Source organism: Emydura macquarii, unplaced genomic scaffold, assembly GCF_026122565.2.
Source record: "Emydura macquarii macquarii isolate MOO-44397 ecotype Brisbane River unplaced genomic scaffold, CSIRO-AGI_Emac_v2 contig_2676, whole genome shotgun sequence".
In the NCBI taxonomy this organism is placed as follows: domain Eukaryota; kingdom Metazoa; phylum Chordata; order Testudines; family Chelidae; genus Emydura; species Emydura macquarii.
Genome location: NW_027132813.1, coordinates 26,952,020 through 26,964,696, shown reverse-complemented (window position 1 = coordinate 26,964,696; position 12,677 = coordinate 26,952,020). Strand labels below are relative to the sequence as shown.

Here is a 12,677-nt window from a genome sequence, read left to right as displayed (position 1 = left end):
CATCTATCTGTAAAAATGCTTCCATGATAAAGTGGGGGGGAGAAGTGCAGTTTGGCAATTATGCTCCTATTTGTTTCAAAGGACAAAAAATTATATATAACTGCACATTTAAAGATTATAAAAAATTGTAACTCAACTAATATAATCTGCCCTGTGTACTTAAAATATTTGACAATTTATAAATGTGCATATATTGCAGTCTTTGGGTGCATTTCCAAAGATAAAACAAATAATTACAACCACAAGTAATAAGAAGTCACTCCCTGCAAAAGTAGGTAGTATCAGAATATTGTTGAGTTGTTCCCAGGTAGTATTAGAATATTGCTGTTATATCTGACAGTTCTCCTTCATCCAACTTCAAAAAGGGTAAGAAACTCTCTGTAAAAAAAGTGATGAGCTTCAAGGCATGGTGAAGGACTGCCAGAAGAAGAATTTAGGTCTAACAAGACAAGCAAGGGAATATCCGTACAAGTCCCTCAGCTAGCAAAGTGTTACACACCGAGGTAATAGACAGAAGGAAAGCCAGGATCAGACCACACATAGCTGTATTGATTAAGAATAACCTGAATACTCAAATTGGTTGCTAAAGTACCATACATATTATATACACAAGAAGTTTCATAGGGCCTCCAAAGCTAAATTTAGAGCTGCCCTATTCTTAGCTAGCAGAAGCTTCAGGCTGGACTTTCAAAAGTTAGACCCCAAAATAAAATGCTTTGCAGTTGTTCAAGCTTTGGGTTAGACCAGTTTAATGACCACAGCTAAGTAAAAGTACTGGCAGGAAAGCAGGGGATCCAGAGAAGCCTCTTGTCTGCACATCTAACAAAATGTGGTTAAGCTTCAAATAGCAGATTCAATCTTGTTTAAAAAAAGAAATATTTTGAAACTCTTTAGGGACATTTCAACTGCATGCAGGGTGGGTTGATTTAACAAAAGAAAATTTAAATCAAGTGGAAAGCCTAGATTTAAATCAACATCAACCAACTTATCCATTTGCATTGCAGTTATTTTCTAAAGAAATCAGAATTCTCTTTGGCTGATATAACCCTTAAGACAGGTTGACTTACAACTGAACAGAGGCCTTGTACCAAATTTGGTACATCTTTTTGCTACTTACAGGGGTACACTATAACTATACACATTTATTGAAACAATTATACACCTTAATATTTTCAGATTCTTAATTATACATTTTCAGTATGCTAGAAAATGGTGAATGATCTATTGCTTATTTACTAAATAATGAACTTTTTAGCCATGACTTATGTCAAGCTGCAATAGGATGGTAACTGGAATTTAAACAAACATTAAACAGCATATACAATATATTTTTATTAAACAAAACAAAAACTTAAATGTTTTGGATAAATATCAAAACATGTTTCACCTTTAAAACTAAGAGACTTATTAAACAGAGGGATTAACTGTAGCCAGTGAATTAAACTGATTTATGATCAGCCAGGGAAAATTTTCACATATGCCTATGCAAAAGTGACTGGAGCTTAAGTTCCTATTTGCCTAGGGCCATGTCTAAACTATATACTTTGCCTCGCACAATTAGTATGTCGCGCTCAGGCACACTTGGCTCCTTGCATCGGCAATGTGCACACTCATCAGAAATGCTTGCATCAATGCACAGTGTGGTGTACCAAGGGTAGTTATCCCTTTAAGCAACTTGCCACTGTCCAGCACACGGTCTTTGGGGAAGCTATGGCAATGCATGGCAGGGCAGAAACGAGTCATGCAGAAGTGACTGGAAGTTGTCAAGTTCTTCTTCAATGCTTAGCTGTATAGCATATACAAACATTCGCCATTTGGTCTGTTCCTGTCAAATTCCCAGCATGCAACTTTCTCTATTCCATAATGTCTTGCACCTTTTTTAAAGATCCCACAAACCCACGCAGCCTACCCCCTTGGTCCATCATCTCTGACAGAAGCATGAAATCAGCATAGCTCTGCACTACTGTCCTGAAAATGCACGAGCCTCTGGTATTTCCAGAACTGCATCACCCGAGAACACAACAATTTGTGGAGGACAGACTGCTGTGGGGGACGTAGTAAAAACCCATTCAAGGTTGTTGGTGTGCTCACAGAGCACCTTTAGATGGTGGAGCACCACATCTGGGCCTCAGATATGAGCACTGAGTGGTCAGGGGTCTGTGTGGTAGTGGTGCGGTCTCCAAGTACGGCTTGCTGCTCTTTATAAAAGCGGCAGGTCTGTGGCTTGGCACAGGATTGACTGCTTGCCTGACACAGTTCCTTTGCTTTCACGTGGCACTGCTGCTATCGGTGTCATACCTCCTCTCTTGCATCCCCCGTGCAATCTGCTCACAAATTCCACATTTCTACAGCTGGTCCATAATTGTTTTTGCACAGCCTCTTCTACCCTCCCCTCCCCTCCACCCCCGAGACCAAGGCGATCCAACATCTTCAGTTTACTCAAAGCCAGAGCACATCTGGAGCATATAGCCAGCACGGTCAGCTGCATATAATGGAGACTGCAAACTGTGCTTGCCAAGCTGGGCAATCAAGAAACAGCATTTCAAAAGTTTGCTGGGCTCTAAAGGGGGTGCTTCTGGTCTTCATGACCTCTGAGCAGTGAAAGTTCACAATTGAGACCAGAGCAGTCAGTGTCAGACATTGTGGGACAGATGCTGAAGGACTGTTAGGTCAACATAGGTAAGTCTCTACACTTACACAAAATCAAGCTCAATATATAGGCCATGGCTCAATGCCATTCGGGGAGATGGTGTTACTGCATCACCGTCTCATAGCGCTTAGACTGGTGAGAGACAAAGTTAAGCATAGATCCATAGCTCAGTGCCAGGCAGCTTATGTCAACCTTACTTTGTAGCATAGACAGGCTTCAGTCTCTTGAAAATGAGATAGTCTCTTTGATATAGTTGACCCCACCTCTCAGGACTGTGGAAAATTTCACATCTTGTGCAACATAATTAAGCTGATCTAAGCCCTCGTGTAGATACTGCTAGGTCGATGGAAGAATTTTTCCATCAACCTCGCTACTACCTCTCAGAGAAAGGGATTTATTACAGTGATGGAAGAAAGCTGCAGCATTTCTAGTGTATACATACCCAAAGTTACTTAGGCTGACGTACTGTGCCATATTTATGAAGTTTTACCTCAAAAGTTAAAGGCTGTTTTCTATATATAAAAAAGAGTCTAACACTAACTTAAAGAAAAAATTAGAGTTCTGTAGCACTTTAAAGACTAACAAGTTTAATTTCTGCAGGCATAAGCTTTTGTGGGCTGTAACCCACTTCATCAGATGTAAGGAACAGAAATCAGACTGGGGGTATATATCACTCACTCACACTCACACCCCCCTCCCCCAGGTTAAGGAACAACAATGGGGAAGTTGGTATATGCAAAGTCCATTCAGTTAGAGTAGTTGAGGCCTATTCACAACCATTGATTAGGACCACACATTCTCACCTCTTAATCAACTACTCTAACTGAATGGACTTTGCTTATACCCCACACACACCCACAATCTGATTTCTGTTCCTTACATCTGATGAAGTGGGTTAGAGCCCACAAAAGCTTATGCCTGCAGAAATTACATTTGTTAGTCTTTAAAGTGCTACAAAACTCTCGTTTTTGCTGTATACAGACTAACATGGCTACCCCTCTGGAATTAACTTAAAGAGTTTGATAGAGGCTTATGGATTCATCATATTTTTTATTTAAATGTTTTAAGAGATTACAATAAATTTAGGCCTTAATGTATTTTCTATTAAATTCAGATTTCATTTTAAATAGGTTTATTTTTAAAAAAGAAATGATTTAAATAAAGTTTTTTTTAAAAATCATCCATTTTTATCCACCCTGATACTACCATGACTATGTGAGAGTTTTAGCCAGCTCTCCCACAGCCAAAAGATACTATCAACAGGCACTACATACATTCTCACTGAGGTTTTCAAAAGTCTACATCATTTTATAAACCATGAACATAGTGAGCCACTTCATATTTCCTGAAACTAAACTGCATGTTAAATGATTCATGCATTAGTGTATTCATTAAGCCTTAAAAACCAAATATTAAATTCAGTTTTGTAAAATATTTACTAGTGTGCATAATTTCTTTTTCCATCTCCACTAGTTGATGAAAGATATGTGCAGTTGTCACTATTAATTTATAGAGCTGTCAAGTATTAAGAGTAAGTTCCAGAAGGGATAGTGTGCATTTACCAAAACTTCAAATGTAACATTTTAACAAGATATAGCTCAAAAGCTAAAGCAAGCTGCCCAACAACTGAAGCCACAGAATGAGATAGCTTTAGGGCTATATTCAGTTATTTATACTTTAAATCTCACCAGAAGGCTGGATGTTTTAAGATGCAATTCTACATAGAGTAATGATTTTAAACTACTCACAATTTTAATTTTTCAATTTAACAGGAGAATACCTTAGTCTGAAATTTACTAATGGAGCATGGTACTGTTAGAGACGTTACTATTGTGCCTTTTCAGAAAAGGTATACAAGTCAAAATGCTGCTTCTATTAAAATAGATCTCCTTAAAACTTTATCCAATTGTTCTTATTTGAAAAGCTTAGTCAATGTAATGCCAGCAGAAAATAAAAACTCCCATCAACTTCTAACACCATATCTTAACTGCCCCCCCCCTCTCTCTCACACACACACACACACACACACACACACACACACACAAAAAAACTAAGCAAGCTTCCCACCCCACAAAAATCTATAAACCACAACAGGAATATACTTCCAAACCAAATCGGAAGTATGCATTTGAGCAAACAGAATCATAGAAATGTAGGGCTGGGAGGAATCTCAAGAGGTCATCTAGTCTATCACCCTCTGCTAAAGCAGGATTAAGTATATCAGACAAATATCTATCAGAAATGGTGCTAACCTGTTCTTAAAAGCTTCCAAGGAGGAGGATTCCACAATCTCCCTGGGTAACCTGTGTGACCTGTCCATGCCTAGGGTAGCCACCTGAAAATGCTAGAGATCAGGGCAGGCTGTAAAAGAAGAGCAGATTCTCCCAGCACTGGGGGGTGACACTCAAGTCAGACTTCCCAACCAGCCACAAACTGGGCTTCTGATTCCCCACACTGGTTATCAAGAAGCCAAAATAAAAATATACACAACCCCCTTTACTGCATTCCAGTCCCTGGCTCCCAATCAGCCACTACAAGGTCCAGTAAAGAGATCAGTTATTTAAAACTCTATGCTCTTTACCAAAAAGGTTTCTCCTGACCCCAAAGGGTCAGCCACAGTATCAGATCAATATAAGTTTGGATCTTACCCAAAATACCACGCTACCAGCCAATCCTTTAGTAACTAAAACTAAAGGTTTATTATAAAAAGAAAGAAAGAAACTATAAGAGAAATGTTAAAGGATTAAAGCAATCAGATACATACAATTGATTAGAAAGTTCATATATGATCAGGCTTCTAATAGAATTGTGGAGTTTGCAGGCTTGTATAGTCCTTCTGGTGTACATCCAGTACCTGGATGGGTCTCAGTCCTTTGTTTCACAGCTTCAGTTCAGTTGTAGATGAGTTGATCCAGAGGTAGGCTGAAGACTGGAGACAAAATTGATGTGGTGCAGCTGCCTTTTATCTCCTTTGGCCTTGACCATGCTGCTTGTGGAAATTTACAGGAATAAGATGGAGTTCAGAGTCACATGAGTAAGTCCTGGTGACTCATCAAGTATATCCCTGACTTCTCCCCCTGGGCCCCTTGTACCTGTAAATTTCTTAATGGGCCACTAAGCAGGCTAGTGCTGCAGCCATCCTGAATGGGGTGTTGCCCAGACACAGCACAATTTGAAATAAAGCTATAATCAAACATATCCATAACTTCCATTACACACAACACATGAACATAATCATCATCATCTTACTTAGCACATTATAGCCTTTCTAACAGTACCTGATATGGCATATCTCCCATGAATTATGATTCTGATGTATTGATGTTAAAAAAGATATAATAAATGCCCTCCCCCTATCCAGCCAGCATGACAACCTGTTCTAGCACTTAACTATTCTTATAGTTAGCAAGCTTTTTCTAATATCCAACCTACACCTCCCCTGCTGCAAGCTAAGATGATTAACTCTTGTCCTACCTTCAACAGACATGGAGAACAATTGATCACTGTCCTCTTTATACAACTTTCACATTTTGAAGGCTTATGTCCCACGTCAGCCTTCTACTGATTAAATATGCCAAATTCTTTCAACCTTTCCTCAAAGTCATATTTTCCAAACCTCTTGTTTTTGTTGCTCTCCTATGATCTCTGCAATTTATCCATATTTGGGCAACACATTAAGAAAGAGGTGAACACAGTACTCCAGCTGAGGCCTCTCCAGTGCCAAGCAGAGAGAGACAATTACCTCCCAAGTCTTGCATGCAAAAAAAACCCAACCCAAAGGTCATTCTGGGGTGTACTAATAGGAGTATTGTATCATACTGTTGACTCATTCAATTTGTGAGCCACTACAACCTCCAGATCCTTTTCCACAGAACTACTGTCTAGCCAGTTATTTCCCCATTTTGTATTTGTGCATTTGATTTTTCCCACTTAAGTATGGAGCTTTGCACATGTTTTTATTAAATTGTATTGATTTTAGACCAATTATCCAATATATCCAGCTCACTCTAATCCTGTCCTCCAGAATGTTTACACCTCTCCCAGCTTGGTGTCACCTACAAATATTTTTTAAGTACACTCTCCACTCCATCATGCACATCATTAATGAAAACTTGGAACAGTATCAGATGCAGGACAGACCTCTTCAGGATCTTACTTGATACAGGCTCAGTTTGAGAGGGAACCATAGATAACTAGTCTTTGAGAACAATCAGTGCACACCAATATCATTTTAAATATTTAGAAAGGATGTGCTTCAAATTATATGTCTGCAAAGTGCCTAGCACAATAGAATACATGGTCTAGTTGAGGCCTCTAGGCACTACTACAACAGTAATTCTAAGTAATAAGTCATCCTTCCTTTAGAGACTGAGACACCAAGCATAGGACCAGGGAGGGCCCAGGGAGGAAGGGGAGAGAGAATAAGCTTACATTAATCATACTGCTCTATGACAACTCAGATATTAAATAGGAATTTGTGAAAATTATTCATCTTAGTACATTAATCAAGGCTTTTTAGGAGTTTCTGACCAAGCTCTGTGTCAAGAGTTATTTTGATCATTCTCTAAAATTACTTATTAGACATATGAACTTAAGTGACTCGTAGCTTTCCAGTGAAAAAATAGAACTTGTACATTTGAAACTGGTCTCCACTACCTGCAGAAATCATATAAAAATAGTAATCATTGGTTTATTAATGAAATGGAAAAAAAGATGATAAATACATTTGCGTATGGGCTGGTCTACACTAGAAAATTAGGTCGACTCAGCTACGTTGCTCAGGGGTGTAAAAATCCACACCCAAGAGACATAGTTAAGCTGATCTAAGTCCACAAGTAGACAGCGCCAAATTGATGGAAGAATTATTCCATCGACCTAGCTACTGCCTCTCAAAGAGGTGGATTACCTGTGCTGACAACAAAGATAGCATCTATACCGAAGCGCTAAAGTGGCAGAGCTGCACCACTGTTGTTAGCAAGGTTACAGCTTTTCCTCTTGTTAACAGGACTGCATCTTTCACAGTAACTACCATCATCCTCATTTTCCTAGTCTTTTGACGAGAATACATAAAATATGAACCTTACATAAACGCCAAATAAACTGTTTATTTTTCTGATCTCATTCATTGTATCACTATGGACTATTCATAGTGAAAAGCAACACAGGAACAGCTGTACCAAGTTAGATTAATGCTCATCTACAGCCCATCTCCAAGAACGAGAAGTACCAGTGTTTCATAGGAAGGTGAAAAATACCCATAATGTACAGTTATACAGGAACTTGCACATAGGGAATGGTTTCTTCCTCCCCCATCAGCTTTTCTTAGCTATGCTTGTAGCCATTAATGCCTGTAACCCTCCAGAGACTGGAACAGTCTTCCAGTGTTGTCATGTGTATGAACCCATGACAAGCAATTGTACGCTACCAGATATGCCAACAGGTTAAATTGCTACTGTAATTCTGAAACCAAATCTTGATTAAAGACATTTAGACCAATGCCCATGAAAAAATTCCAAAATAGAGTGAGTGTAGAGCATCAAATATCTATCCAGATTAGAACTTCAGAATCTCTAGTTTTTTCTAATTTTGAATTAATCCATTTCCAAGGCATGTTAGTAGCATCTGTCTGTGTGAGAGACACACACAGACATCCTCTGCTTGGAAGACAGGGGGAAGGGCCTACATTAAGCCTAGGTCCTACATTTAAGTGGAAAAAAGCTTAGTATTTATGTTTTAACATGCTTGATTAGAGCCTGACTGTGGCCAGTCTTATGTTGAGCACCATCTTATAAGAAGTTTCATGGATTTCAGTACATTTCAGTGGAACTACTTGTGATGTTAAAGACTTGCTCAGCATAAGGGTGGTATAATCAGGCTTTTAAAGCATTAGTCACTTCTGGCACTTAATCAAAACTTCATTAGCCAGAGGCTACTAAAAGCTTAATTCTGTGAAGCATTTACTTATTTCTGGTAATTTTTGCAAGCTATACTCATTTTAAACTTCTACGCAGCATTACTGACAATACAAAGTGATATTACAGCTACTTTTAGAAAGATAACTAGTCATTTCATCCAAAAATGCTATTGCTATTGTGTAGTGCTGCAATATCCAAGCACAAAACTGAGCAAGCTGAGGATTAAGTTTACAGACTTGTCAAAGTTTCTAAACAAAAGATGTATGGCTGAAACTTTGAGCCACGTTCTGCTAATTAACACTGGTATGCAACTCCCATTACCCTTTCATTTCAATCAACCTAAATTTTGTTGTTAACTCATATAACTTGTTTTCATAAACTGTAAGCCCTATGGGTCAGGAGCCATGCCTTCTAAGTATCTGAGCAGTGCCCAATATGAGTGGGGCCCACCAGGCACTACTGTAACATTAAGTAGTGATTTAAATATTTCTATTTATGGTAAAATTGTGTCTATTAAGTTTCTATCCCCAAATCAACATCTCTTGGGCACCTAGAGTGAGCAAGAATTTAGAATAGCATAACGGATGTCTCCAAAAAGGTTGCCATCACAGATGTTAAATTGAAAACATGAGACATATTTGACCAACAAAAGTCAGCAGAATTAGGTAGTTTTCAGGGAAATCCTTTTTTTTTTTTTAAATTCAGTTTTCCGGAACATTGTGAGTATAATTTGCCAAAAGTCACAGAATTTCAGCAGCTCAGTCTGTTAAATCCCAGGACCATTCTGGTTTTCTATTCTTTGCACTTGGCTTTGGACTGACACAGAGGGCATCCAGAAACTACAGACTGACATCCAACACTCTACCTTCCAGCCTATGAGGAGATCAAAAAGCCCATTAGACCATTGCTTCAAGACCCACATAAGCTACCACTGAAATTCTGGGTTCATTTCAGTGGCCTGATGTTTATCTATAAACGCCTGAATGGGCTAGGGCCTAGTTAGCCTGGAGGTGGTCTCTCTTTGCACCATTGTGACAACTTTACTCAGGCTATATCTACCCTTAAACCACTACAGCTGCAACACTGCAGGTGCCCCTCTATAGCACATAGTGTAATTGTTCATTACAGGAACCAGAAGGGTTTTCCTGTCACTGCAGTTAATTCACTTCCTAAAGAGGTGGTAGTTAGGTTGACAGAAGAATTTTTCCATGGACTCTAGCGCGGTCTACACCAGAGGTTAGGTCAGCTTGTGATTTTCACACCGCTGAGCAATGTATATGGGTCAACTTAACTTGTTAGTTTAGACCTAGCTTGAATGTGAATGCTACAACTGGAAGAATTCAGGCTCAAAATGAGGAGATTAGGACATTCTCAGTGGAAAGCCCTCATCTGCACAATTCACTATCTCAGGAGATCAGATGAGCCACACTTTAGGGACCATCTCTTTCCATGGGCCTTCAAACAAAATTAAAACATCGTTATCTTGATGCATTGTAAAATATGCTAGAAGTCAAATTCGAGCAAGAACCTGGGAGTCTCTCCCAACTGGAAAAGACTGATTGCATTCTGTAGATATGATTTACTGTATGGCCACTGTTTGGTAACACATCCCTAACATCCCTTCCAACTGCTGACTTATTAAAGGATATTCCCTCCTCCTTCCAAAAAAAAAAAAAAAAAAAAGTTGTTTGACTCAGAAATGTTGATGGCTGTAAACTACAAGAGCAATGTTGTATGCACACATATTGCAAGGAGAAAGCAAAGACCCAGAAAGCTCTTCTGCTTGATTAAGTGCTATATCTTGATGCAAGTTCCTTATACTTGACTGTAAATAATTTTACACAAAAGGCAAGTGTGCACAATAGTATCGTTCTATGGAACTTCTTGCTATAAAACAAAAAAAAATTCAGGGTTTTTTAGGGGATGGTATAACCTACATTAAGGCCCTGAAATGACATGCTAGTGGATTCTCATGCCCATGCAGATTTCATTCCAGGTTCAGGTCCCAAGTGTATTTTTGAGCATTTAAATGAACAATTAAATACTGATATTTGAATCACTGCTTTCCTAACATGTGAAAAAAAATTGAAGCATCTTTGTACATAGACAGAAGAGTTCCCACTGATGGTTTTTTAAAAACCACACCAACCATCAATCAGTCAACTGGAATCACACTATTGTAAATGGTGTATTTCAAATGCTAACAATCTAGTGAATACTGTACTACATGTAACTGTAGGTCTTACAAGGTGAATGTCAGACATACAGAAAGAAGTGCCTTGAAATGTAGTTAAACTTGTCTCATGCAGTTTAAATTAAAAATGCCATCTTTAAAGAAGAAATTAATAAAGGCTATCTTTAACCATGATTCAATACTAAGTCAAGAACAGTACAGAATATTTACATACATTTTATGGCTTTGAGGTATTCTAAACTTCAAAAATAGAAAATAGCCATTGTTTTTAGCCTTATGTATTACATTCAAAGGTCATGAAAAAGCTTGCAGGATTTTCACATCTCATGTCACTATTCAGAGCACATCCCTAGCTCACTATTCTTCTGGCTCTCACAGATCAACGTAAATGAGACCCAATAATCTTCTGTGCAATTTTTCAAGATCTTATTTATTTATATTGAAAATGAAGTTATATAAAATACAAGGTAACTATCAGTTACTTTCTGTTCAACTAGTCTACCATTAAAACAGTTACTGAATCTGTAGGTTTACAATTTCCTTCAAAAGCTACATATGACATAAAACAATGTAAAAAACTCAGTGAGCCATGGACAGATTATATGAAAAGAGCAGCCTTCTGCAGTTAAATGAATGATGATGCCCACACCTTGACTGTTACATGGTATGAATATATATAAACGATCAGATGAAACACAAAATTCTGATATAAACATGATCACAGATACCAGTGTACACCACAGAAGTAAGCTATTGTGGTTCAGTGCAAGTATTAAATTACAAAGCTTATGACAGCAGAAATAGAACTATTTATTACCTCTATAATTCTAAGAAAGTAGTCACAATTTTGTGTTATGCACACATAAATTAGCCTTTCAAAGTATCTCTCATCCACATACCTTGTTGGTAAGTAAATTATATTTTTTCATTATCAATATTCAAGTAAGTAGATTGAATGTATCAGACGTTTTAGTTACAATTTTGCAAAGTAATATACATGTATATATTATTACACACAAACACGTGTATATAAAATTTCTAAATACTATCAATGAAGTGTGTTAATTTCTGAATGATCAGAATCTAACAATATGGTATTTAGAAAGTCAGTATTCTCTTTTTGCCAAGACCCTTAAAACTTGACATATACCCTCCTTGTTTGACTGAGTTTGGGGCTTAATTTGAAAGTTAACATCAAGAGACGAGTTTCCCCACCCCTGGAAAAGTGGCCAGCCTCTAGACTATAACATTTTCCAGCAGGCCCCTCTTCCTCCAACAGACGTTTCAAACCAGGGACCCTTCCCATCAAAGCCGAACTGGGGGCACCCCAGGGCGCGGCTTGCCCTGCAGTAACCCCTCCAACCTCCGCGCAGGAAGGGACTCGGCGCTGTACGCCGCACACCCTCTCCTCTTTCACTCCCCCCCCCCAGCCCCTGTGCCCCTAGGCCTTCTTCTCCTCCTCCCCCCGCTCCCCGGGGCTTTCACGGCTGGCGGTCGGAAGGGAGGCGGCCGCCGCCGCCGCTGCTCCTCCTCCTCACCTTCCTCCCCTTGCGGGCACAGGGCCTCCGCCAGGCCGGGCAGAGCGAGCCAGGGGCCCGCTGCAGCGGGGGAAGGGAACGACTCCCTGCGGCGGCGGGGGGCGGAACAGGCCCCCCCGATGCCCAGCTCCTGAGCGCGGGCAGCCCCGGCCCCGAGACACCTACCGTTCAGCTGCAGCGGGGCCGGCGCATCTCAGCCCCGTCCCGGCTCCTGCCGGGGCCCCAGCATCGTCTGCTCCGGCCGGGCCCACCCGGCTCCCGCTGCCTGGCAGAACGGCGCAGCCCAGCCAGAACCCCCTGCCGAATGGAAAATAGCTCCCCGGGCCGTGGGGCGGAAAGGGACGGAGGGGGGGGAGGGTGACAACGCCGCAGCCAATCAC

General features: G+C 39.9%; 1 protein-coding gene across 1 annotated transcript in view; it reads right to left on the bottom strand.

Moving 5' to 3' along the window:
* Positions 1–12,617, bottom strand: part of SOCS5 (suppressor of cytokine signaling 5) — a 40,351-nt gene extending 27,734 nt beyond the window's left edge. Inside the window, 1 exon segment of the mRNA XM_067565096.1 lies at positions 12,463–12,617. The gene's annotated coding sequence lies outside the window, so the exon portion shown is untranslated.
* Between the last annotated feature and the right edge of the window lie 60 nt (positions 12,618–12,677).